General features: G+C 43.9%; 1 protein-coding gene across 5 annotated transcripts in view; it reads right to left on the minus strand.

Annotated features, from left to right (window-relative positions):
* The window catches only part of TTBK2 (tau tubulin kinase 2), a 1,138,589-nt gene that overhangs the window by 972,056 nt on the left and 139,650 nt on the right, over window positions 1–26,883 (minus strand). For all 5 annotated transcript variants that reach the window (XM_069638663.1, XM_069638662.1, XM_069638661.1 and 2 more), the window contains exon 2: window positions 6,665–6,727. The gene's annotated coding sequence lies outside the window, so the exon portion shown is untranslated. The remainder of the gene's footprint in view (window positions 1–6,664; window positions 6,728–26,883) is intronic.

The following is a 26,883-nucleotide window of genomic DNA, read 5'->3' on the forward strand; positions in this document are numbered from 1 at the left end:
AAAAAACAGAACTGGAATTTTATGATAAATTAATCATGTAATTTCGACAGGCTTAGTGGTTATCATATTATGCCAGCACAGTCTACAAACATGCACTATACGGCCAAGTAAAAACTACTAAATAAACTAATACCAAGTTTTACACAAATATGGGGGGTTTGTTGCACTTACCACTCCATTAGACTTCAAAAACTAGATTGTCGCTGCATGGAGTGATCTAAGGTAGCGTCTTATCTCAATTATTTGAAACAAAACATAGTATATCACTCCTTACTGCCTGTCCCAGTAGGCTAGAATTATTGACTGGACTCCAATTTTAGTATGTCACATTGGAATTTATTTATATTTGTTTAAGCAGTTTGCACTCAAAACGGATGAAACACATAGAAAGTCATGCTAAAACAGGGAACCTACAATACGCTTTAAGCACAGTGTTTGTCATCTTCTATCATATGCAAATGATTGAAGTGAGCTCCTAAGGCAAGGACACATCAGCGCCCAGAATCTAGCTTTGCCATTACCATCTACATTGCAGTTTTGAAAAGCCATATGCTCACTAAGCTCCAGCAGGCAATCCTCACATGCTGATTCTCTGTGTAGCATTCTAAAAATGTTATATTTTGGTGCAATGATTGAATATGGGCTAAATAAATTATGTTTTTTCCATTTTAAAATGCGTGCCCTATTCGAACACGCATCTGTTTTGGTCTCAGCACAGATACTTAACAGGCACCGTTGTGTCTGGAGACAGAACGGCATGGTCACAAAACCATGCAATACTATTTTGTACTTCTTCAGTAGTAATGAATCAGTCTTTGTAAATCTCTCGGACATTTGACATAGAGGTCCATTGCGAAGAGACACTGCCCAGCCACTGCTCGTTTATTTTGGATTATGCAACGTACTCTGAGGATGCCAATCAGCAACAGGCAGTACAAGATATGCTGCCTACTTGGAGACGGAATTAATCACTTCAAAATGTATTTTCTATAGGTTATTCTGCAGGGTAAAGGGCTTATACCAGGCGTGCAACGTCACTGAGCTAATTTGGCTCGAGTCCATATGATACCACCTGCTGTGAAGTCACCCCATGTGTGAATCAAGGAGGGGGCCCGTTTGATTCCCAGAGCAAAGGACTTGGCAGTACTAGCCCTTACACTTCTCTTTCGTTCCTCCCTTTTCCTCAAGCCAGTTGGCAGGAGAGAGAGAGAGAGAGAGAGAGAGAAAAAAAAAAAGGCCTGGCAGGGTCAGCGTGCACACATTGATGCAAACCTGTGCATGGTTAAGCAAAGGCACAACTGTTGGCGGACATGAAGCACATGGAAGGGCAGTGGATAATTATTCATGACCCTACTCGTAAATCCCCACCCTCTTAAAGACTGTCTTTCAGCTCCTCAATATTTTGGGCCAGCTCTGCACCAGTCTACAATACATGCCTGCTATCCCACATGTAGCACTACCCATTTCAGTTTAGTTGCATCTTTACACCCTAAAACCTAAACATCCTACCAATATTCATAATAATGTTTTTACTGCATCAGCAAGAAGCAGAGTTTTAAGTGGACTGGGTCTAGCCAGAACTCAGTCCCAGTAGTCCTCATAAATTGCCCTACATCTGTGGCTAAACTCTTGCAAACTGTTTTTATTCGAAGGAGGTGTGCTTTTGAAATCTAATTTAAGCTTTGTATGGAATTCAAAGGCATTGTGACGTGCATCAGGAGTGACGGTGCCGGCAGGCGTGTGCGTGCATGGCAAAAGCACTCGAGTGATGATCTTCAATGGGTTATGAAATGCGGAGAACCCGCGGTCTGATCCCTTGAAGTGCTTTGTGGAAATCTTGGTTTGTTTGTTTATATTGCGCACCAGACCCAGGGGTATTCGGGCGCGAAGGCATAACGAGGGTTGTTAAACTTAGGTTACAGATTAAACATGGGGGTACAGCTAGGTTACAATGCTGTAGATATGCATTGTCAAAGCATTTAATTGTTAGCACCTGCATTCAGATGAATACATTTTTAGGCAATTGAAATCGTGATGTGGGGTTAGTACTTGCATGCCAGGGGAGTGATTGGAAGGGTAGGAGAGACAGGACACACACAGCTCATTCTCACAGAAGTCCTTAAGTGGGTGCTGTCAGACTTAAAGGAGAGAGTTAGCGGCTTCTAACACTGAAGCTGGAGTAGAATAGTCTCATTAGAATGCATAAAGAAGTTAGATGTCCCCACACAAGTAAGTTTGACCCTCCCCCATGATCTCTGAAGTTAGCGCCTCTCCAAACATTTGAAGGGTTAGCCCTCGCCTACATTTTAGCCTATGTGCACCCCTGGATGTGCGTACTTGCATTTTGTTAGGCAGAGAGGTGAGGGAAGCCTTTGGTGTTAAAGATTTACTGTGTTTGTGCAGAAACATATACTTGAACAAACACAGTAAAATTCTAAGTTGTTGCTTTTAAGAAAGGCTTCCATCGCTTCTCTGCATATTGCGCTTTAAAATGTACTATTTGATAGTTGGTCTCCAAACCAGACCGGAGGGGCGTGGGGAGGTAGATCAGCGGTGTCTTAGACTCCAGTGTGCTACGGCCATTTTCCGAAGTGTACCCTCCCATCACCAGTTAGCCCCTCCTTAAAATGTAGGTTTTGTTGCACCCCCTGGCTTAAACACATGTGACCACCTTGCACAATGCATTCCAATGAGGCAGGTGCTAGAAAACCTGAGGCCAATTGCTCAAAATATTGGGGAAAATCAAATGTCACCTCATTCATAAAGGAACACCTTCCCCAGAGGAAGTTAAAAAACCACACTAAAATATAGCATAGTGTATTTCAAGCACATCTTTCATTCTTTGAATGTACTTGTTGATAAAGAACGCAATGGCAAAAAGGGAATGTTCAACAAGGAAAAGACAGGCAACTATAATAATGAGCCAAGGTGAACGTTGAGCTCATACAAACAGAAACAACTGACAGCCACCTCCATTGGCATTCCCCCGTATCAGGGATAAGGGCTTTCAGAGATGGTAAGGATTGCATTTCAAATTATTTGCCAGTGCTCCGTGATCTGACACTAAATTATTTCCATTTGTACTGTGCCTTGAGAATGCTGAAATAGAAGGCACCTGAAACCAAAGGACAGCTTCTATATGTGGAAGCAATTGTTGTGTTTGTTGCTGCTCTACATTCAGGGTTCGCAGAGGGCACCAAATAGTACTGTCCCATATTCGTGAATCACAATTACAAAGTACTTGAGCAGAACACATGGGGGAGCATTTTACAAGAACATGCATGGAAACTGTTGCAATCAAAGCACATTGGGCCAGTAAATTGGCAAGTATTATTTATTTTATACATTTGTATAGCGCACTTAACCTGTGGAGTCTATTTGCTGGTTACAGCTTAGGTAGTTGGTTACAGCACAAGAAGGATGCAGATGACAACCGTGTAGGTTGAGCAATACATATTTTCAGGCGGAGACAGGTAGGAAGTGTACACAGGTTGCGTGTACGAGATTTACAGGCAGAGCCAAATTGCGCATATACACACAGGATACGGGTTACCTAAATTACAGATGGAGACAAGTTGCACTTATCCAAGTCGGTTGCGATTTACGTAGTTATAGACAGAGATGAGTTCAGCAGTTTGCATGCAGGTTGCGAGTTACGTAGCAACGGACAGACTAGTTGTACACTTACGCACAGGATGAAGATTACGTAGAACCGATGGAGACAAGTTGCACACTGGCCGCAGGTTGCCCGTTAGGGAGATACAGAAAGGGACACGTAGTACAATTACACGAGGAATTGAAGGTTACACAGTAACATGGTTACATAGAGGTGCAAAAGTGCGACAAAAGTCAAAGTTGATCGAGGCATGCCCTGCTTACTGGGTCCATATTAAAGCACAGTGCGCGTGCGGGATCACAGTAGCAAATTTGGGGAACGTGTTACAGTGGGCGAACGCTGGTAAAGCCGCACCCAGTGGGGATGGAAGCTACATATGCTGTGCGAGGCAAAGTAGTCTACGTTTGGCAGGGTGTAGTGTCACTAGAGCGTTGGGTTCTGGGCGGAGGGGAGGGGGGGGGGTTGGGCCCCCGAGTAGAGTCAGGTTTTCAGTAGAGGATTAGGTAAAGAGGAATACACAGAGGGATACTAAAGAGGGAGTAAGCAGATGCAGGTGTTGGCTCATACCTTTATGGCTCGCCGGGAGGGCTGTCTAGCCAGTTTGGATGGGCCACGACATGCATCATTGGTGTTGAAGGAAGTTTCAAGATCTGGAGATGCACGTGAGCTGGTTGGGTTTGGCAGTGCCTTGTGAGGTGAGGGTCTTCTGTGTCCAGGCAAGGAGTTCTGGGGGCAGCACACCATCGGTGCCCAACACCTCTGACACACAACCTTAGCCTGCGCAGGCTTTGCCGCAGTGGGCTTCAATGTGCAGCTTTTATACGGGTGATGGCAGATGTAGGGAGCGTTGAGACACATCACAAGTAGCGGTCGTTCAGGGAGGCCCAACGGGAGGTCGGCCAGCGTCTTGTGCACCTGTGGCGCACCCAGCGCCCTTAGATTTTGTCGCACAATGTGCAGCTTTTATATGGGTGATGGCGGATCTAGCGAGCGCTGCGTTACATCGCACAAAGCGGTCGATCAGGGAGGCCCAAATGAAGGTCTCCGTGTCCTGAGCACCTGTGGCACACAGCATCACGCCCTTAACTTGCGCAGGCTGCCTAGTAAATGCCCAGTCCAGTTAGGTCCAGAAATCCATGCCTCAATGGTCTATTGGGTATCGCCAGTTTTTTTGTATGTGCCAGTCTGAGCTGATCTACACTTCACTTCGACAAGATTTGCTAACCTGTTAGGAACCCTCTATCCCCACCAACTATTCCAAATATTTCATTCTAGACCAATGATCGCTAGCCTATGATGCAGTCAGCCAAAATAAATACAGCTTGAAGGATTTCCTGACTCATACTGTAGATGAGACCTAAACGGAAACATCCAATGGTCGATATGAAATTTGGAATAATGGATGGATTGTCATGCACAAGCACTTAAAACCGTATGTGTGTTAAATGTAGAAGGATTTCACAGAGGTGGGTGCCCCTCTACCGAAGACTAACATGGTTCAAATAACCTGTTCCTCTGGGGTGTACTCCACTCACGAGAGTGGAGAACCATGTTATAGCTCACTGCCCCCTTCACCAAGGAGAAATACCCATTTGCATGGTAGTCTGGTTCCACCCAAAATCGAATTCCAATACCAAAATGCTGGGCAATACTCCTCTGAACAAGAGTACCATCGGCAAACCCAGGCACACCTTTTCAGCCTTGTTGGGCCTCATCAGTGACGTGAAGCTGAAACCTCCAAGGCACAGTGAGTAAGGGATCCACGTCTGGATTGCCCTTAGAGTAAAACCCCAAGTTGTATAAAATGTACATGAGACAAATAACCTGTTAAATAGGGTGTACACCATTCAGGAGGGTCGATAACCACGCTCCGAGGAGACTTGCCTAGCATTTCAGAGCAGACTGCACTCGAAGGAGGCAGTGAGCTAAATGTGGTTGTAGAGCCTGCTGAGGGGGAAGACATTCCATAGAGCATGTTATTTGAGCCATGGCTCCTAGACTCTTGCTATAAATGTAGAAAGAGACTAGATTTTAACCTCTGTTTGCGGTCGAAGGCCAGCTACAAGGTGAGCCACTTTCCAAGACAAACATTTCAGTTCATGTTATCAGTAAATGGAAGCAGTACTATTAGTCCACCAGCATCTATGAGTGATGGATGCAATTGATCATAAGCACCTGCAATTGCTCAAGGCAACATTTCCAATCATTTTCAGCCTTCTGTGCCATTACAGAAAAGGAAAAATCATACCGGGACTGTCCCCACCCCATAAAGGACAGTCCAGTGGCAACTGCTAGGTTATATTCCTTCTGCATAGAACGCTACCAACTACCAACATGTTTTGGCTAATTGGGCATCAAACCTATGTGCTTCCACCGAAGCATGCCTCCCCGAATTCTGCACCCATCAAATCCCACCCACTGAGTCCTACCCACCGAACCCCTGTCCTGCAGTACCAGCTCCCGAAGGTCATTTTGTCTACCTCACTCCCAAGATCTGGTGCTCTTAGATAATGCAGATGTCTCCCCTTACCACTCTTTCCCTCCTCGCCCCCTTCCAACCATGCTCTCAATGGTGGCTCTCTGACCCCCCCACCTCTCAAGTTTCCCCCACGCAGAAAACCACATTACCTGAGGCCAACCTAACAACTCTGCCATCCCCGATCATCTCAACAGTTTGTGATTGCCGTGCTCCACTTCGTGGCTCTGCGCAGTGAACCCAGGACACAAAGCATACAATGCTTTTGCTAGCCCCATGTTTACTGCGCATGCCAGCCAGTGGTCCGTGGGTTCAGTTACTGATGTTCGATGAATATTAATTAGTTGAATCAATCTTCGTCCAATATGGGTAACACCTGGGAATTATCAGTAAAGATCAGCTTAAGACTGGTAACTAAGGAATTGACATACAAAAAAAAGCAATTCTGCAAGAAAATTGAGAAACATGCACACACCAAAAGGCAGATTTCTTGTAACGCAACATTTTGGTAAATACATTTGCAGTCAAACTTCAGGTCTCAGTTAAGTCAAAACTAAAAAAAGTACACTTACCTATAATTGTGTATTTCTGCGCACTACTTTCTGTGCTCGTTGTCACCATCTTGAGTGTTTTGCCTGCCAAAAGAAGGGAACGTTTGTTAAAAAAATGTAAATAGAAACAAAACGTCATTCGGTTCCAACTACCACAGTTCCACAGACCATCAGTCATCTTAAATGAACCAGTAGGCCAGTGCTGCCCTTACCAAAATGTGGCCACTTGGCCACCTAACACAGAGGAGAAAGGTTGGGAGGATACACCCAAGTGCAGGAAACATATTGGAGAAACAATGTCAAAAGGGAAGTACAATTGAATCTAAACCTTTGGTCTGTGCAAGCTTAAATCATGTTGAAATTTCATCGTAGCAGTGACATCACAAATGAGGTAGACAAAGAATGTGAAAAAAACCAGGCAAGATTCTGAAGCACTTCCCCGTTAAACTTAGAATCCAGTCTTGAGACCAAAATCCTCACATTAGCTTTCAGTAACGGTGTGCACTCAACAGGGGCTGCGTTGCAGATGGTTTTCAAAATATGAATGAGTCCAATTTAAAATAGTGGTGTCTGCTGTTAAACTTGTACTGTGCGTTCAAAACCTTAATCTTTGCCACTTTTAGCAGCCTGAAATGCAGTTAACCAAAGGATTAAAAAATAAACCTCTTTAAAAAGATTTGACTAAAAAAGAAGTTGTGCTCAAAAGCTACAGAACGCCGTTGTGCTGATTCTTTTCTGTGTGCATTGACTTTTTGATACCAAACTTGTGTAACATCTTCACCCATTTGCAGAGATAAGGATTAAAACCTCTGGCAGTAGCACAAATTACTAGATTATACCACCAGCTAAAACAGATTAGGAAAAATCCTCACAGCAGCCTTAACTGGAACAAACACAATCATCTGAGAAAGGTTAGATCCAACGTGAACAATAGTTGTGAAAGCGAGCAATGTTAGAAGACATTTGTCTATGGACTTAACAGACGCCTCAATCGATCTCATAGGGCCAAGTCGAAATTATCTGAATGTATACAAAGATAAGAAATCAAAGTCAGTGGTAATCAGTCTAATCCCAAAGCCCAACAAAGCCCACTCCTGGTGTAAAAACTACTGCTGCATTTTTTTGGGAACGTACATGTAAAAAGTCTAGGTAATATCTTTGCAGAGAGACTATCAAGATTAATTGCACATATAATGCATAGGAATCAGGCTGTTTATAGTAGGCAGGCAGTTCAGTCAATGTAAAAGGAGCTTCTTGGTGCGATTCTCTAGCACCATAAGGACCACGACACCCTCATCATGACATGTGAAGCTGCTGAAAAAGCTTTTTGTCTGGCGATTTGGCCATTCCTGTAAGCTGCATTAAGAAAGATGCAATTCGGTCTGATCTTTTTAAAAGCGATTATAATGGCGCCGCTAAGCAAGGACTATGGTTAATGGAGCGCAGTCTAACCCCTAACGTTATTTGTGGAAAAAGGCAGGGCTGTCCATTATCCCCCTGCCTGTTTGACATGCTCTAAAAATGTCAATGATAACATTGATGAAACAAGCTTGAATATAGCTTGATGGCACAAATGTAATCTTTACTCGTGGGCCATGATTGGGACAAGAGTGGGACTTTAAAGATTATGCAAACAAAGGGGGGTCTGGGAATCTCTCTACCAGCACGAACACAGCCCAATGACCTGTTCTTGGGTGAATAACCCCTGGGAGAGACTCTACCAAGTCTTTAGCTCACTGTCCTTTTCACAGAGAAGAAATTTCCCCGCATATCAGCCTTTGTCCTGCCCAGGGGCAGTCCAGCGCCGAAATGCTAGGCAATTCTCCTCTGAACAAGAGTACCATCAGTAACCCCATACACGTGTTTCAGCCTTGTTGGGCATCATCAGTGAGGTGAAACTGTTGCCTCTCTAAGAACAGTGAGCAAGGGGTCCACGTCTGGATTGCCCTGTTAACTTAGGGTGAAACCCAAAGTTAATGTATGCAAACAAAGGGGGGTCTGGGAATCTCTCTACCAGCACGAACACAGCCCAATGACCTGTTCTTGGGTGAATAACCCCTGGGAGAGACTCTACCAAGTCTTTAGCTCACTGTCCTTTTCACAGAGAAGAAATTTCCCCGCATATCAGCCTTTGTCTTGACTTGGTAGAGTCTCTCCCAGGGGTTATTCACCCAAGAACAGGTCATTGGGCTGTGTTCGTGCTGGTAGAGAGATTCCCAGACCCCCCTTTGTTTGCATACATTAACTTTGGGTTGCACCCCAAGTTAACAGGGCAATCCAGACGTGGACCCCTTGCTCACTGTTCTTAGAGAGGCAACAGTTTCACCTCACTGATGATGCCCAACAAGGCTGAAACACGTGTATGGGGTTACTGATGGTACTCTTGTTCAGAGGAGAATTGCCTAGCATTTCGGCGCTGGACTGCCCCAGGGCAGGACAAAGGCTGATATGCGGGGATATTTCTTCTCTGTGTAAAGGACAGTGAGCTAAAGACTTGGTAGAGTTTCTCCCAGGGGTTATTCACCCAAGAACAGGTCATTGGGCTGTGTTCGTGCTGGTAGAGAGATTCCCAGACCCCCCCTTTGTTTGCATACATTAACTTTGGGTTTCACCCTAAGTTAACAGGGCAATCCAGACGTGGACCCCTTGCTCACTGTTCTTAGAGAGGCAACAGTTTCACCTCACTGATGATGCCTAACAAGGCTGAAACACTTGTATGGGGTTACTGATGGTACTCTTGTTCAGAGGAGAATTGCCTAGCATTTCGGCGCTGGACTGCCCCAGGGCAGGACAAAGGCTGATATGCGGGGATATTTCTTCTCTGTGTAAAGGACAGTGAGCTAAAGACTTGGTAGAGTTTCTCCCAGGGGTTATTCACCCAAGAACAGGTCATTGGGCTGTGTTCGTGCTGGTAGAGAGATTCCCAGACCCCCCCCTTTGTTTGCATACATTAACTTTGGGTTTCACCCTAAGTTAACAAGGCAATCCAGACATGGACCCCTTGCTCACTGTTCTTAGAGAGGCAACAGTTTCACCTCACTGATGATGCCCAACAAGGCTGAAACACGTGTATGGGGTTACTGATGGTACTCTTGTTCAGAGGAGAATTGCCTAGCATTTCGGCGCTGGACTGCCCCAGGGCAGGACAAAGGCTGATATGCGGGGATATTTCTTCTCTGTGTAAAGGACAGTGAGCTAAAGACTTGGTAGAGTTTCTCCCAGGGGTTATTCACCCAAGAACAGGTCATTGGGCTGTGTTCGTGCTGGTAGAGAGATTCCCAGACCCCCCTTTGTTTGCATACATTAACTTTGGGTTTCACCCTAAGTTAACAGGGCAATCCAGACGTGGACCCCTTGCTCACTGTTCTTAGAGAGGCAACAGTTTCACCTCACTGATGATGCCCAACAAGGCTGAAACACGTGTATGGGGTTACTGATGGTACTCTTGTTCAGAGGAGAATTGCCTAGCATTTCGGCGCTGGACTGCCCCAGGGCAGGACAAAGGCTGATATGCGGGGATATTTCTTCTCTGTGTAAAGGACAGTGAGCTAAAGACTTGGTAGAGTTTCTCCCAGGGGTTATTCACCCAAGAACAGGTCATTGGGCTGTGTTCGTGCTGGTAGAGAGATTCCCAGACCCCCCCTTTGTTTGCGGACTTTAAAGATTATGTTCCACTCAAAACTGTTGTACTATTTTACATGCTCCCACCTGATCACACCCGGCCATCAAACAAATATACAGAACATCTTCAGGGAATTTCTGTGGGTAGTAGGAAAAAGGTCGACTAACATACCAATGAAGATGCTTCAATAGCCAGTTGAAAGGGTGTGTATGGCTTCCGAACCTCTGTCGATACCACTGGGTGAACGTGCTGAAATCCCTTTATTACTGTGTTAATGAATATTATTTAAAACTTAACTAGACACTTATGGAAATAGGGGTGTCACAGTCCTTTTCAATATTTGTCAATGAAATATCACCTATCACCTGTAAAAACCCCACAAACAATTTAAGCCACTGACGAATCCCAGGATATCGTCACTGCTTCCATGGGGAAGCCCCTTCCCATGAGGCCAGGGTGGTGAGGCCACAACCAGATAGTCCCTCTGGGGGTGGTACTCTATGGGTACTCAGTGGGTGGATCTCATTGGAAGGAAAGCCCTGTATGGGATTAGTGATGACCAAAGTAGAAGGAGTTCTCCCCATGGCCCACCTTACCTTCCTCTCCAACCCGCCTACAACACCATCCCTAGTATTCCTATCAGTTTCCTTAAAACCAGTAAGGTAAGAAGTACTGGTATGAGAAAGAGTATGGGCCCCTCAAGAGACCTATATCCCTCATGTACTGAGATGAGGAAAAGAGCAAATGACTCACTGAGAGTCCTCATCATCAGTACTGGGACGAGGAAGAAGTGCAGAAGCATAAAGAGCACACCTATACACCATGCTGAGTGGTCTAGTCTTTACAAACTGGCCAAGGTACAAATGCAAATAGGATGGGGAAATTCAAACACAGAGAGAGATCCTCCCTGGAGGAATCCGGAGTTGGGAAGCCTGTGATCAGAAGCCAAACTAAGCTGTTGAGGACGGCACACTTGCCCGTCAGCAGTGAGAGAGCTCTGCAGGGGTCAGGCTGTGCCTGGAAGCAGGAGGAAGACTCACCAGCTGGTCGAAAAAGCTGGATCGCAGGGGACGCCTGAATGCACCACCCAAAAGCAGGAAGCTGCTGCGGAGTCACCGCAGAGCTTGGAGGGAGAAGGAGGTACCTGAACGGGGGCAAGAGACCCAGAAGCAGCCGAGAGTGACCAGTGAGCAACCAGAGGAGGGTTGGGAGACCGGGATGCTTGCTGGGAACCCTGAGGGACCATACCGTAGTGAGACACGGGTCTGGGACCCACAACCAATAAGGAGGGACATCAAGAATCAACTCTTTCGTGGCAGTCCCTGGTGGACTGGGAGTCCAGGGCTGCCTAGACCACAGGAGAGAGAAAGAAACCAACACCAAAGGGGTCTGGGACCAAAGAGAAAAAAAAGAATACAAAAAGGGGTCTAGGTCCTGAGAGAAAGAAACCAATACAAAAGGGGACTGGGACTAGACAAAAAGAATACCTGGCAGGATACTGAATCAGGCTTAATTATTGAGAAGTGCGAAGATTTAAGAAGGGTCAGGGACCCACATTCAATAACAAACTGCCTCCAAAATCATTGTTATAGTCATAATACATAGCAGGGTAGTAAGCCAGGTGGGCTGTGAACATAGAGTATTGTGAGAGGCCAGGGGAAGGGAGACCTCCCCTCCACCCCAGATGTTGATGAACATTGTGCAAAAAGGCCATGAGAAGAGAGCCATTCTCTTTGCACGAACTGCAGAGCTTGAGAAAGGCCAGAGGGAGGGAGACATGCCCCCTGGTGTTGATGAACACTGCGAAAGGAGTTAAGAGGAGGGAGTAATCCTCTTGGCATTGTGAAGAGACTTAAAGGCCAGGAGAAGAAAGACACTGGTCCTGGCATTGGGAAAACCCCTGAGTAACCTGAAAAAAGGTCAAGGGGAGGGATTCTTCCCCCTTACACTGTGAAGATACAAGACTTTTGTTCTGTGTGCCTTGCTGGAACCCCAATCCAAGGAACCTTTTGAGAATTTAGTTTTGTATCCTTTGAGAAGAACATTTCATTTGCATTACCGAGAGGCAAACTTTGGCCTGTTGTCGAGAAGTGAGCCATTCTTCTGGAACAAGAACAGCACTCCTTTTCCTTAGATGTGTTGATAGTATAAGGGTTGGAAATAGGTTTTGGACACAGAACGGTTGACTTTGCTTTAGACTGACATCCTGTCCGATTCCTTCGTATTTAGCTGAGGCAGAGAAACCCCTCTTAAAACTAGGGTCAGATAGGGTTTTCTTTTTTAATTTTCTCACTAATAAAAGTCTATAGCCAAAGGCATGCCTCCTGTGTGTCTGTGTCCTACTTCTACACCCTTACAAGAAACGAGACAGAATCCTGTAGTTCAACTATGTCAAAAGACTCCCCTATGTGGAAGAACCAGACTTGGAAGATAAAGAATAGGACAATAAACTCGAAATCTTGCAAGGACCCTGCAATCTGGTTCTTTAATGATATGCTGCTTAGTGGTATGCGTCTGCGATTTAAGTACAAACTAAGTGCCAATGAACTCTGTAGATGCAACACTTGCAACTGGTTCAGAGACCTTGATGAAGTTCTGCATGCCCAGATTTATGATCCTCAGCTTACCTCCATCTGCTGCTACCATGTATAACCTACTGGAAAGTACTGTGGGTGGGGTGCATCAGTAGAGGAAACCCAGGTGGGTCAAAGTTTTAAGTAGCCCAATGACTGCTCGATAAGGGCACAGATCTGCTCTATTTCTATCAATGTAATATCTGAGATCTGGATGCCACAGAGTATACTACAGAACCTCTACTATTCCCCTCACAAGATGTACTGACACACTGCTCTCAGGAGGACCCATGCTAGACATGTATTGAAGGCGGCATAAGTTAACATATGCTCTGGTCATGTGTTAAGGTGAAATCCTCTTGGGATAGTTTGTTGATGAAGATGGAACTGTTGGTGGAGACTGCTCTTTGCAGATCCTTCACTAGATGGGTTCTGCCCCCCCCTGTGCCAACACCCCGGACGGTTCACCACATAAATCCACAACAGATGTGGGTTTGTAGTGCCCCATTAGTCATGGGAAAGCACATTCTTAGAGATGTGGACAGTTGGATCCAGGATTTAATAACCATTTCAGTGGAGGAAAACTTCTATCAGAAAAGATATCCCCAAAAAAGACTATGAATGTATCTGGGCTGCTATTATTAACTTGTGCCTGAAGAACCACCTGTGATGTATAGCTCTATAATGTTCTATTGTCACTGAGAGTAGTGTTTTTTGTCCATTTGCTGCCGTCTTGTCTCTCTATTGAGAGATTGTGAGAAAAGTGGGAGGGAGGGATTATTAAAATATAGTAGCTTATACTGCACATGAAGGTTTATGATCCTTTATACCCGGGCGCAAAACTTGCACTCGCCACTAGCCATTGACTAGTGAATTTGACCCTTAGTGAGTAAGATGTGAAACACCACGCAGAACGCCATCAGAGGGCTGAACACGACCGGGGTGCATTCACCCACATATAAAATTCAGATTTATCCATGATATCTGCTAGAACAACAGACATTTGAGGAGCTATATGTAGCGATACTTGACTCGGCACACATCCCTTTGCAAGTAGATGACGTTGTTTCTTTTTGGGAACTATCGTGAAATGACTGTACATATTCACATTTGACATTACAGAAGGGATTCATGTAGTCTGAAGAGAAAGACTATACTCCAAGGAGTACAATAGCATGGCATTAGAGCAATTGGTCTCTATCGACTATCTAGTAATTTGACACATACAGTAATCTAACTTTTTAGCCTTGAAAAAGACCTGTGGAAAACGAAACACGTGTAAGCGGTTATTTGCAATTTTGATCTGTATTGGAATTAATTGTGATCATCAATCTATCATTAAACTGTACACTACAATATATTGGAAGTTGTGAAAGTATTGACTTTGATGAATACATCATTACACGTTTTATAGACAGAGAGAACTTCAGTAAAGACTGACTTAGCTTGACATGGTCACAGGACCACTGTGCAATTACTGAACTACTGGTGAAGTTAGGCCATCGCCGCTTACCACCTGTGCACAGGCAGCTACGTCAGCACTTTATGAAGTACCAACCTAGGTGCAGTTAGAGAAGCATTGTTGTGCCCTCATCCATGTGGATAGTGAGCAAGAAGTGGTGGGCTGTGTGTGTGTATAGAATTGAGGTGGACTCTTTATGGGTGCCTAGTAGCTTAGAACTTGAATGTTTGCCTCCTGCTGTATGCAGACCAACATTTGCACTAGCTAGTGATAATGGACTCTTGGAGAATTGACAGGGTGAGGGGTGGCTTTATGCCTGGCTCGTAGCTTACAATTTTACTCCTGCTGCACGTTTGTAGACAGATGTTAAGCATAGACATGCATCATTTCATTTGGGAGAAATGGTAGTCCAGTACCAATTTTAACTTTGCATTTTGGAACTTTTAGCCCTGTATTACCCCATTACAATACCCAGGACTACAAGTCCAGAATTCAAAGTTAAATCTAGGGCAGGACTAGAAGCTCCCGAATGGAATGGAGCATGTTGGCATGCATGCAAAATGTTGACAATTATGTCAGAGACATTGTGTAATTGCTCTGGATACATTCTCAAAATCCGAGTTAGAATTTGGACAATGATAATGAGCAAAAAAAAAAAAAAGTATGTTATTTTATATCAAGTTTCATGCCGAAGTCCAGATCTTAAGCACGGAACCGGGTTTTAAACCATTGGTACATCGCATTGTCTTGCTTCCAAGACAAGTGCATTGCCTTTGAGCAAACCTCCCAGCCCAGAGGGAAGTTAATATGTGGCAGCAAGTCCTCCACTGCCAGAGAATCCGAGGAGAGCGTGATGTTTTCTTCCCACTCTGGAGAATTCAAAGTGGGAATGAGGTGTTCTCTATGGAAACGGAGCACAATCTGGTCAGATGTGGCTTCAGGACAGACTCTGGTCTATTGCTTCCACAAGTTCAGTGCTCATTTCATAGAATCTGTGTGCAATGTGACACTCACATGTTCCCCATCAGCAGGGTAGACTTGGCCCAATAACTTTTGAAGGGGATTCATTTATGGTAAATAAAATAGGTTAATACCAATATTGTGTTGTCAAGAAAAAGCAACCGGACATGCAGTGCCATCTAAAATGTGACCATGACCATATTATCCATGAGAAAAGTATGTCTTGTCAAGACGTGCATATACACAGACTTCCCCAGATAAACAAAAGAGCATGAAGTGCCACGATGTTCAAATTACCAGGTCCAAAGAACACACTCTGCCTTCTTGCCAGTGAGCCTAGAACAGAACCCCTCCCTCCCCCCACCCCTGGTTGTTGGTATAAACAAATAGCAATGTCGCTGCAGGAGTGCTCTATAAGCAATCTAAAGTCAATCAAGGCTTAAGAAAATCTTGTTCAGAAAGAGTGAGAAATGCTTGATTTGCCCAATAATCAGTTCCGTTTGCAGATCTAGACACATCTAGTGGCAACAGGTATCTGATGAAAAGTTGGAACTACAGCTAAAATTGGACAAATCTCACCAGTGTGTGTGAAAAGCATTTCCCAGAAAATTAAAGGGACCATAACCAGTAGAGAAAGGTAAATAACCATAGGGGAGAAGCCGAAATTGTTTTTGCTCACTTGGAAGCCATCTTCTGTTGTGGTCCTTATTTCTTCCTTCCACAATTGGTTTATTAGATTTTTGCTTGCAGGACGCATAAATCGATACTTTGCATATCATCAAAATGGTATCTCTAGACCTGCTACCTCTTCATCACCTCTACCCCCCACTCTCTATTCAACCCTAAAACTCAGCGGAAGTGGAGCAGGATTGTGGGTTTGCATCATCCAAGGGGCACTTTTTTCTATAACTTGAAGCAAGGCGTCAACATACCCATGAACCTTCCTAAAGTGTTTTCCATAGAGTGGGGTAGCTTATTCATCACAAAGATATTCCAGTCTGATGGATCACGTTATGTTATGGGATGGGATGGGATTATGGGTTGCAACCCTATCATAGGGAGACAACTGTTAGTTCAGCCACCAATTGTACATTCAATACCAGCATCCTCTCACTCGTAGGTGGCAGTAAATACACCATGCAGGGCATATATGAATCAGAGCATATTATGGGGAGTTTGGGATGAAAAGGCTTATCACTCTTATAAAGGATCAGACACCCAACCAAACGTTACTTAGTTTAGAGCACTGACACTATATGCCGAGCAGATATCCCCATCCCCCTACACCTCTTCTATTGGGGATCAGAACTACCTGGTTAAGACTTTGGTTTTCTGTGTGATGTAATACTGCCGATAGCAAAAGCTTATACTGTGGTTAAATAGTGTTCTTCCCCATGGAAGCCTTCCTAGCAAATCTCTGTATATTTTCATCATGGATTGGTTGCCCCAAATCAGTTTCCCAGCCAGATATATTTTAACCAATAAGACATACTTTTCGCTCACTCGCCTCATATTAACCGACAACACCCTATATATAACCAAAGCCAAAATGACACCCGTAGTTGTGCAATAGTTTCTCATATAAAGTTAATTTCCTGGTGATCTACTTTTTCATTCAAATATGCGCTGCCAAATGCCCAAGTTGAATATAATGTAGGTGATCTCCCATCTTCACTACAAGGCCACGCTTGCACTTTTAGAATGACCATCTCAGTCGCAACTTTTCTGCACCTTCTCCCGACCCCAGACTTCAAATCGTCTGCTTATATTCCTTGAGAAAAATGTGGATTCTGGTGTATGACAGTAAAGATGCTGTGTCCACTTCCAGTCACAATTGAGTGCATAGTGAACACCCAGTTTTTAAATAAACTTTATTTTATTGAGTGTCACATTGTAAGTAGACAGTACAGTTAAATCAGCTACAATGTAGTACACATGAAACATTATACACACGAGGAAACAGCAATGGAGTAGAGTTCGGTGATGAGTCACTGTCGGATAACATATCACCCTGAAAGGTGCACATACGTCCTTAGGGCGGCTTGTTACTGGTACAGTCAAAACGTATTGTTCGCATTCATTAACAAATGTAAGTTCACGAAGAAAATCAACGGTTTGGGGTGCATGTGTGGCTTTCCAACATTTCAATATGCAACGTTTCGATACAGCACAACCCACATTGAACGAACACCCAGTTTTGTTTAAGTGAAACCAGAACCCATTCTACCAACTAAGTTGGCTAAGTTATTTATTTAATATAGGACAAGCCAGACCACCGTCTCTTAAGACCAAACAGTATTCTGTTCTTCACTCTTGCTTTTTTCCTGTGCCTTGGTCACACAAATGAGAAGGTTTGCAACAAACTGACAACAACGTTGTTTTACCGTTTACTATTTCTTTATGTCAAATCAACAAAAGGGCCAAACTACCACCAGTAAGTATTGGTCTACCACTGGTTTCCTGTTTAAGGGGGGTTTTGTTTCGCTAATGGAAGCGATGTTTCTGCAGCATGTTCAACTATTTAAAAAATGCTCAATTATTACCCATTTTACCCTATAACAAATTCAGACAATCATGATTTTGCAAAAGACAAAAACGATTTGCTTTTAAAAGCATGTATAGTTCTTTTGAAGTGCTACTGTACCATGATAATTAGCAGTAAATATAGTGTATATTTTCAACAATTTTCAAAGAGCAAGCGTTCTGAAATCGAGAAGCTTAGGGTGATCATAGCGCTGAGGATCCAAGTCATGGAACCTCCATTGGAAGCGGAGGCTGGGTGGTAAAGTTGGCTTGTAGCTATGAAAGGAAGGAAGTTGACTGTGCTGGGTAATGTTCAGGCACATGACCAATTTTCTGGCATGCGGTCAGATTCTTGGAAATAATTAACCATTTGTCACAGTGAACATTTCTGCAAGATAACTTGGTTCTCAGGAGTGAAGAGCACATAGGTACCAATGGTACTGCAGTAAATATCAAACAGACCTTCAAGAATGAATGCAGTGGTCAGATGACCTCACAGAGCAACTTTCCAATGTTGGGTGTAGCGGCCCAATCCGCCCAGCCCCTTTTCTTGCATGCTGCTGCATGTAGTCCAGATGAAAGTTAAACAGGACAGAACCAAAGAGCAAAACCAGCATGGCAAACAGTTTTCACATTAAATTTAATTCTGTTAAACTACACACTTGTCACCCGTTTATTTAAAACATCTATAAAAGCTCAAGCATTTGGTCAATGAAGCACTGTACAGAACAATTGAAAATAGCTCTAAAAACATCATATAAAGCAGAATTGAGCAATACCTTGGACTGTCCAACATATCGGCTCTCAAAGACACAATCACAGTTTGCGAGTTATCATTAAAGCACAATATGCCATCTTATAAACCAATAACCTCTCCATCCCCGCCATGCCCATTTATCCTGATGGGGGGAAAAAAACAAGCTTAACCCCCAATTTAATGTATCATATAGAATCCAATCACTAGGCAAAGCACTCCAAGAAAATGGAGGAAATAAATAAGAAACCTGATTCTAGGTTCATCCAACCTTGTGGAATTCCACCTCTTAGAAATACAGAACAAAATATATTGAGCTCACCACAGCCCATATTGCCTCTACTTGTGCTTGCCATGCAAACAGAATTAATAGCATAAGGAGCACCCTTATGCAGCCCCAGTTTTGTGCATGCTTGTAATTCAGTGTGTTCAGTACTAATATGCCCCTATAGTTTCCAGCATACAGAGTGCTGCATGCTGAAAAGCCAGCATCAATCATCATGGACATGAAATGGGGCTGAACAACTTCTGCCTGTGATCTTAGCAGATAACTTATTTACAGCAAATCCACTTAACTGGGCCACAGATTAAACCGTTTTGCTGCTCTATGAAGATTTTTACAAGAAAAATAGAGAAGTGAACATTAGTTCAGCTGGCATTTTATTGGTGTGTTCAGTAGTTTCATAGTTCTAGATTTCACAGTACTTTAGTTTCTTCTGCTGCCAATCAACTTAGGCCACCCCAACGTACATCCTCGCATACCTGTCCAGAAATTGTACATTTGATAATGTCTCACTAATTAATATACTCTTTAAACCCCTAAAATCCTGCTGAAGAGTCTACATAACTCTTAAGAGACAACATTAAAAAGGAGTATACATTTAAAGTTGCAAACTCCTAGCCAGGCATAAGTCACTTGGCCTCTCAATTCGGCATATGGACACAGCATATCATTTCTTACGCGCCAAGAGTCAATGGTCACTCCCCACTGGCTAGTGGGGAGTGAACATTTAGAGACCCCATCACCAAGTCATCCGCAAATAAACCCCATGTATGATCTCTTGCTCCCATCTTAACTCAATGCATCTGCCCAGTCCCATTTTAGCAATAAATAGTTCCACTAGAAGTGTGAACAATGAATAAAAGGCAAAAAAACAGGGGCACCACAAGCATCTGCCCCTCATTAGACGCACCGCATTCGAATTCAGTTCACAAATCCCTATATTCACAACCAGGTTCTGCTAGTTGGCTATAATCATGCTCTTCATGGATAGGACAATCCCTGCCATACCTCTCCACCCAAACAAATGCTTTTCCAGCATGTAAAGTGAGCAGAAATGTGGGACAGTTGGCACATACCACCTTCACAACAATATGCAGTATCCTGGTAATACTTTCAAATTCATTCCTTTTGACTACAAAATCTGAGTAGTTTGGCTCTAGCACTTGATGGAATTCCCTCTAGAGGTTCTGCAGCGGGTCGTATAGTGAGGAGCTTGGTCTAGATTCAGGGCAACGTATAGTGAAGAGCTCTTGGTCAAGATTCAGGGGGACATTTGGCGTGTAGAAGCACCTTTGCAGTCACCCTTAGCGGGCTTCTACATGTGAGCAATCTATGCCTCATATCTGCTTCCAACTCCCTAAATTTGTTGAAAAGCTCAATTTCCGAATGGGCTAAGGTAGTGAGCTTAGGGCCCTTGTTAGGTAGCGTGTCATGTAGGTGGATGGGAAACAGAATAACTGTACACCAATAATCGACCAACTCAGGAAGAATGCAAAGTCCTTTTACTTTTTTACTATCAATTGTCTAAAACAGGGAGTTACAACAGACATTGCACATCATTCTCTCAAAGCATTTCATAAAAAAACAAAATGTTATAGTAAAGGCTCATAAAACATGACATACTACTTGGCACATGAGAAAAACCTTTGGGGGTTGTGGTTGGTTCAAGGGGAACATCCAAGTATACTTTCTATAAGGGGTCGGGTTGTGATTGCGTCTCTACAATCAGGTGGACAGCTCATGCCCACCTCTAGTGCAAGTCATCTTCAACAGTTATTAGAAAGACAGTACTCCATTGGCACTTCAACTATAAGGCCCTTCGTTATATGGCCCTCTACAATTGGTTGGCACGCTTGTGCCCCGTCTGGCACATTTGTTTCACTTAGCAGCATGTGAGCTCAGACCCAGGTGCCAGGGGGTGTACTGGACTGTACCTCACCACCAATTAGCCCAATATCTCTCATCACCCATGCCTTCTGCCATGCAGATTGTCTTTGAACTTGGCCTTGCAATGTAGTCGTTATGCTCACCTGGTATCCACGGGGGCGCCACACGATACTGGATGGAAGGCTGTGCGCAATCCCGGATCCCTCTCTGCTTGGTTATGCGCCAGACCTTGGGGTAGTGCCTATAACAGGAGAATGGAGGGTTAAGATACTGGGCCCGTGATGGGTGGACTCCCACCTCCCTCTGATCCAAATCCCTTCCCTTGGGGTTATTTCTCACCTTAGGTTTTTGTGCGTTGAACTCTCCGTCCTGCGTCTCTGTGCAGGGGCGCGTGGTACTTTGCTCCACTATGCTTTTTCTCTAATAATGTCTCTCTTGTTTCCACAGGGATAGTTGCGATTCAGAGCTGCAGCGCCAGATGGCGAAGACTACGGGTAAATTGTTGATGCACGGAGCGTGGCGCAGTTTATTTAAAGTTAGTTGCCAACCTGTGTTCTCTTGCTTTCTTCGTGCAGGTTGCTGTGATGTTTCCGGAGTGATGAGCGATCGAAGCGCTGCTTGCCCAGGTAAGAGTTGTTATTAATGCTGTCCTTGTTTCTTTACCTTAACAGCTTTCAGTGAAATCCGGAGATGGGCGAGACAAAGGAAGCGCAGGATGGATTCAGGACCTACTACTCACAGGTAAGTGTACCTGCTTGCTAATGCTGTTCTTGTTCTTCCAGGTTGGTGATTGAATTTGGGTCGATGGCTTCAGGATCGGGCCGCGGGAAGAAGCAGATGACCAGGAGCTGGACATGGTGAGAGTTACGCTGCAGGAGTGCAGAATAACGCGAAGCGTGTATTCCAGTTTGGTGGTTTATATAGCCAGCCATACTTGAAGGCCCGACAACACCCAAAACACTAGTCTGCATAGCTCAGTTCTGGGAACGGAGCTGTGCAACAGACCTCCATGTTCGATTAAGGTCAAAAACTGGTACTGCCCTATTCCTGATAATGTGCATGCTTTTCATGTTTGTACACTGTCATGTCAATACATGAATGTACTTTTCCACATATATAACGCATGTGTAATCTGGTGCACAAAAAACACATTACAAGGTAACATAACCATCTAACTTAGTTGTTCCTTATTTAGTGTTTAGATACAATTTCCATGGTGCTGCTTTCACCAAGTATACCTTTTCATATGACATTTGCAACACATACTTACACATTTGCCCTCAAGCGTATACACCTAACAATATTTATTTTGATGCCACTATAAGTTTGCTCTTCAGTACTTTTTGAAGATGTTAAATTCTATGAATGACTGTTCCAGTTAGGTTTTCAAAGAGAAATACTAATTTCAGGGGTGTTTATAGTGTATACCTAGTTGGCTTGATTAATAGTGCATGTGACAAGGTTAGTATGTTTCCTATTAATGTCTAATCTTTCTACTGCCGAGAACTTGCCACGTTCTTGCTCACTGCATTCACAGTGCTAGGAATGTGACAAACATGTTTGGAATGCATTTACTGCCAATTATGCTGAGCACTGCAGTAATATACATGCAGTACAAGGGTTACGTTAGACCCTTGGCACCAATTAAAGATTCAGTTTGCTGTTATTAAATAAATGCAAACAACTTAAAATGAAAACAGGTATCTTACAACAATGAGCTCAAATTAATTTAATATGGTCTACGTTCTAGTCCAAAGTGCCTACTTAGAGAGAAAATTGCTGTTTTAACTCCTTTTACAAGAGGTTCTTGCAACAGAAAACACTCATCATGGTGGCTATGAACGTTCATTGTTTGTTTTTATGAACCGTGTATGTAGGGCAACCAAGTTTTCAGTTATTTGGAAAATTTGTTAGAAATTATGCCTTCAATGCGGTGCATGTCAACAGCGGTCGAAATTAAGATGTCAAATTATGAGAGCACAGAAACGTTCTGTAGTTTACAGTTCTGAGCCAATGGTAATCTTACTTCATTCAATAAACAAGCGCTCATGGTTGCTATTGTTACCCCCTTAGAGTCATTAGAAAGTTGAAAGTATGAGATTTCTCGTTTTTACTCCTTACAAATAGGCCTGGGCTACAGGGCATTGCTACCACATGTCATTTTATCCAGGTCCCAAAACTCACTACCATAGTGGTGATTTACTGAGAAGGATTTTGAATATTCCAAGGCGATATTCTAAGATTCAGCAAACTGAATCTTTAATTTGTCCCAAGGATCTAACTTAACCCTTGCACTGCATGCATTTTACTTATCTGATGCGACTCCATGGGTTCTCTTGTTCCTTGACTCAAAATACTCCCTCCCATCAGATTGCGTGCTTAATTTTGTTATCAAGGTCATCTTTATAGGGTTTTCAACGGTGTATTTTCATTCACTTTTCATGGAGACAGTCTAATAAACCTAACGCTCTGATCGTTTACAGGTGCCTGGACCAGTTTGTTATCCAATGCTTAGCCAGGATGTAATGGAATCAGGGCTCAAAATGTGTACTTGCCAATGTTGAGTGGTAATTGATTCTTGAGATTGAAGTGTTCCATTTTGTTCATGTAGAGAATGAATGAGTGACTTAATGCCTGGCTACTAGATTGCTACTTGATAATGTATCCCTTGATGATCCCCCTGGTGGGGCGGGACAATATTTTCTTTGCATTGTGCAAAAGTTAAGGGGTTCCCCAAATCTCAAAGTAACTATGAAACAGCTACCTGCAACAACCATTTGTCCACCTGTTGAAAAATGCCTATAACACTCCAGATGAGAAGTCCTAATTACCCAAGACCAATGTGAGGGGATCCATCCTTTCATACATCACCATTAACATGTTCATTTCCCAGAATCCCAGTGGGGTTTTAGTGGTGTTCTAGATATCACCCCACTTGTGAATCATTCCTGAGTTTATTCAGGGGCGAATAAAGGGTATCCAAGTTTGAGCCATCTTTTTCTCACTGCTGTTTGTCATTTAGTTGACCGAGTCAACTGCCTTGCTAGTGCATCCTTCAATATTAGGGACTCTCGGCCCACCATTAAAATGTAAAACCCAACTGGGCATTTCATGAAACACTAAGGATTTTGATCCACCCATCTGAAGTCAAAGATTTTCTTTTGTAGAAGTTGTCTGAAGGGGAAGGTTAATAACTAAGTCTTGGAATATAAACATGTCATATGCAAATATTACCATCGATTGCGGTAAGGTTTCCCCCCCTAGCCATGTTATTTTAAAATGTGCTCTACTCTTCTAATTCTTTCTGTATATAAAATGAATTTGGGATAAAGATAATGTACATAGCTTTTTCTTTTCCCATCACCTTTGCTTACAGGTCAGCAATAGTTTAGCCCTGTTACAAGACATTCGGCCCTCTTGAATTTCCATAATTAACTGAGAAGCAAGTGATTTTTGACATCCATGAAACAGATCATTTAGTGTTTTTTTTGTGTTTCATATTCCTCATTTTGAATTTGTATTTTGCCTGACTTTAAGGTGTAAGAGATCAACAGCAAGAGCGACAAATCGAAGCTCAGAGCAGGTAGCCCTGGGAAGTGCCCCGGTTTACATGTACTGTATTTGAAAGCTTATTTACCTAGAGGTGAGATTTTGGCCTATGAAAGTTCCTCTGGCCCAGTTTTCGGAATTGTTTCCCAAACCAGCTAAAGAGTTTTTTGACAGAGGACAACTCTATGAGGCCAGACCGTTTGTTTGTGTCAAATGTTATGGCAGACTGAGGGAATCTGTGCTTCTTACAAAAAGGTCAATCAAGTTAATGGCCATTCACTAGGGGTATTGGACACTCCTGACTGTGGTGACGACAGAACGAGGGATGAGGGCAGGTTGGGGAGACCAAGCAAATATTTATTTGTAATCCTTGGCATCGAGATTCGGGGATTCAGGAGGCAGATTGGCCATTAAGAGCTGCACTTCAGTCAGTCCTTGCTTGAATTTCGGATTACTGTCGCTGTCCATTCTTGCAAGGTGGCTAGGACCCTTCCAGTCAACAGAAATTAGTTACAATTTTTTTTATTTTATTTTTTTAAGAAGGAGTCGTTTAGCTTTGGGTGTTTTGTCAAAATTGACACCTTAACAGACAAGTCAAGTGTGACATCAGTTTTGAGAAATATAGGCTGAATGTCTAAACCTTTTCAAACCCAAGCACCTCCATCACACCTACTTTGACCAGCAACACTTATTCCATCCCTCCTCTGGGTTCAAGATAAATTTTACTAAATCAATCTCATTGAATGTCTCGGAAAGCCCTGCCATAGTCCAGAGTTAAAGAACACCTATGCCTTTCAATGGAACTGTCCGCTTGAAATATCTAGGACTTCAGCTCATGCCAAGCTATGATCAGTTGTACGCTGCCAATATTCCGGGGTTACTCTTCACTCTTAAATTAAATCTGGACAGATGGGGGGAAAGCTGACCTTTCTTGGCTCGGGAGGATAGCAGCATTCAAAATGACAAGGTTACCAAAACTCATGTTTACGGGACACCCTCTTTTAAATGCCAAGTCAGTGATACAATACTTCCAATCTCAGGTCTTCAAATTTATTTGGGCCAAGCAGCATCCAAGGGTTCCCAGACACGCACAGATGACTGCTAGGGAAAGGGGAGGCTTAGGTGTACCTGATGTGCAGAGTTATTTGTATGCGGCACAGATTGCCCCTCGTCTGGAAAGTCAAAATGAGGTTCTCGCCCCGAAGCAGAGTAGATATTGAGCAAACTATGATTGGAATTCTGCCACATAAATGGTGCTGGCACACCCCTACCTAGATTATGGGTATAGAGCAGCACGTAAATATGCAGTCACCACATTCCCTTCCCCGCATACACGTATTTGGCATTCCCTAGACCACCCCCCCCACACCCCCCTCCCCCCAAAGTCGGCAATGGAGTTGGGGGGTTTGGGGGGATTCACTCAGTGGAAAGAGGGTGGACGGCGGAGGGTGGGCCAGCTATTCGAAAAAAAACTACCAATATATGCAAATGTTTATGGTTGGAGAGACAGATAATTTCAGCTGTGGCAATGGGTTGTGAATGCCAAAGTGGCAAAACAGGCTAATACTGTTGCTACCCAATTTGAAGACTTGTTCTTAGGGGGATCTCCCAGTCCGGAAAGTGTCCTCATATAAAATTCGAAATGCTAACCGCTTTAAGCCTCCAAATCCCATCCCCACGAGCAGGAGCTCGGCCGCACTGCAGTAGCAGCCTCACCTTCCTACCAAAGGCAAGGTAAGGAAGGTGAGGACCGCTCTCTCGTCCCGTTCCGAGCAAACAGCTACTGCCTCCACGCATTGCTTGGAACACCCAGCCCCAGTGCTATATAACAGCACCTGAAGCGCAGTGCATTCGAAGGTGCATTTCATTTGAATCTTTGCCTGATTTTGCCCTCAAGTGCTCATTTAACCATCCATTACCACAAGGGATTCGAGCCTCAAAGATGGCCGCCTTCTGATTGTGGCCCCCCCCCCCCACCTGGAAGTCCCTACAGCTGATCGGCCAGGATTTGGATTTGGATTTTCCGCCAATCAAGAAACGCAAGCAGGCGGAGCCGGCCTTGCCCACAAAGGCCGTGCAACGAAGGCCGCTGACTGAGCTGACCGAGCGCAGTCGGCGCTAGGCGACAATACGCTACCTGACTGGCCCAACCCTCCTGCAACTCCCCCTACCTGGTCGAGGTGTAACCAACATCTACAACGCTGGCCCATCGGATAAACTCCAGCTGCACGCCAACACTAACAAGTCTCTGCATGGTGAGTGCCGCCCCCCTCCCCCATCCACAAGTGCTCAACAACCTCCTCATACGCTTCCGCAAGCGTTACCATTCCCGCCGCTAGAGATATCCTTGAACAAAATTAGCTCTGCCGCACTACACCCGAAAATCAATAATCTTACATCACTGCCGAATTAACTATATCGTTTAACCAACACTGCACCTTTTTTTCCTGCATTAACCATCTATCCTATATCACTACTATTTCTACTGATGAACAGCAACTCCTAAATGCAGCTTTTTCTGCTGCCCGCAATACTCTCAAATCTGCTGCACGTATTGTACTGTACTGCTCGGACAAACATCAGTACTGATCATATCAAATGCTGCCCTGTATTGTATTGTTCTTGTC

Source organism: Ambystoma mexicanum, chromosome 14 (genome assembly GCF_040938575.1).
Source record: "Ambystoma mexicanum isolate Mex_15411 chromosome 14, UKY_AmexF1_1, whole genome shotgun sequence".
In the NCBI taxonomy this organism is placed as follows: Eukaryota; Metazoa; Chordata; class Amphibia; order Caudata; family Ambystomatidae; genus Ambystoma; species Ambystoma mexicanum.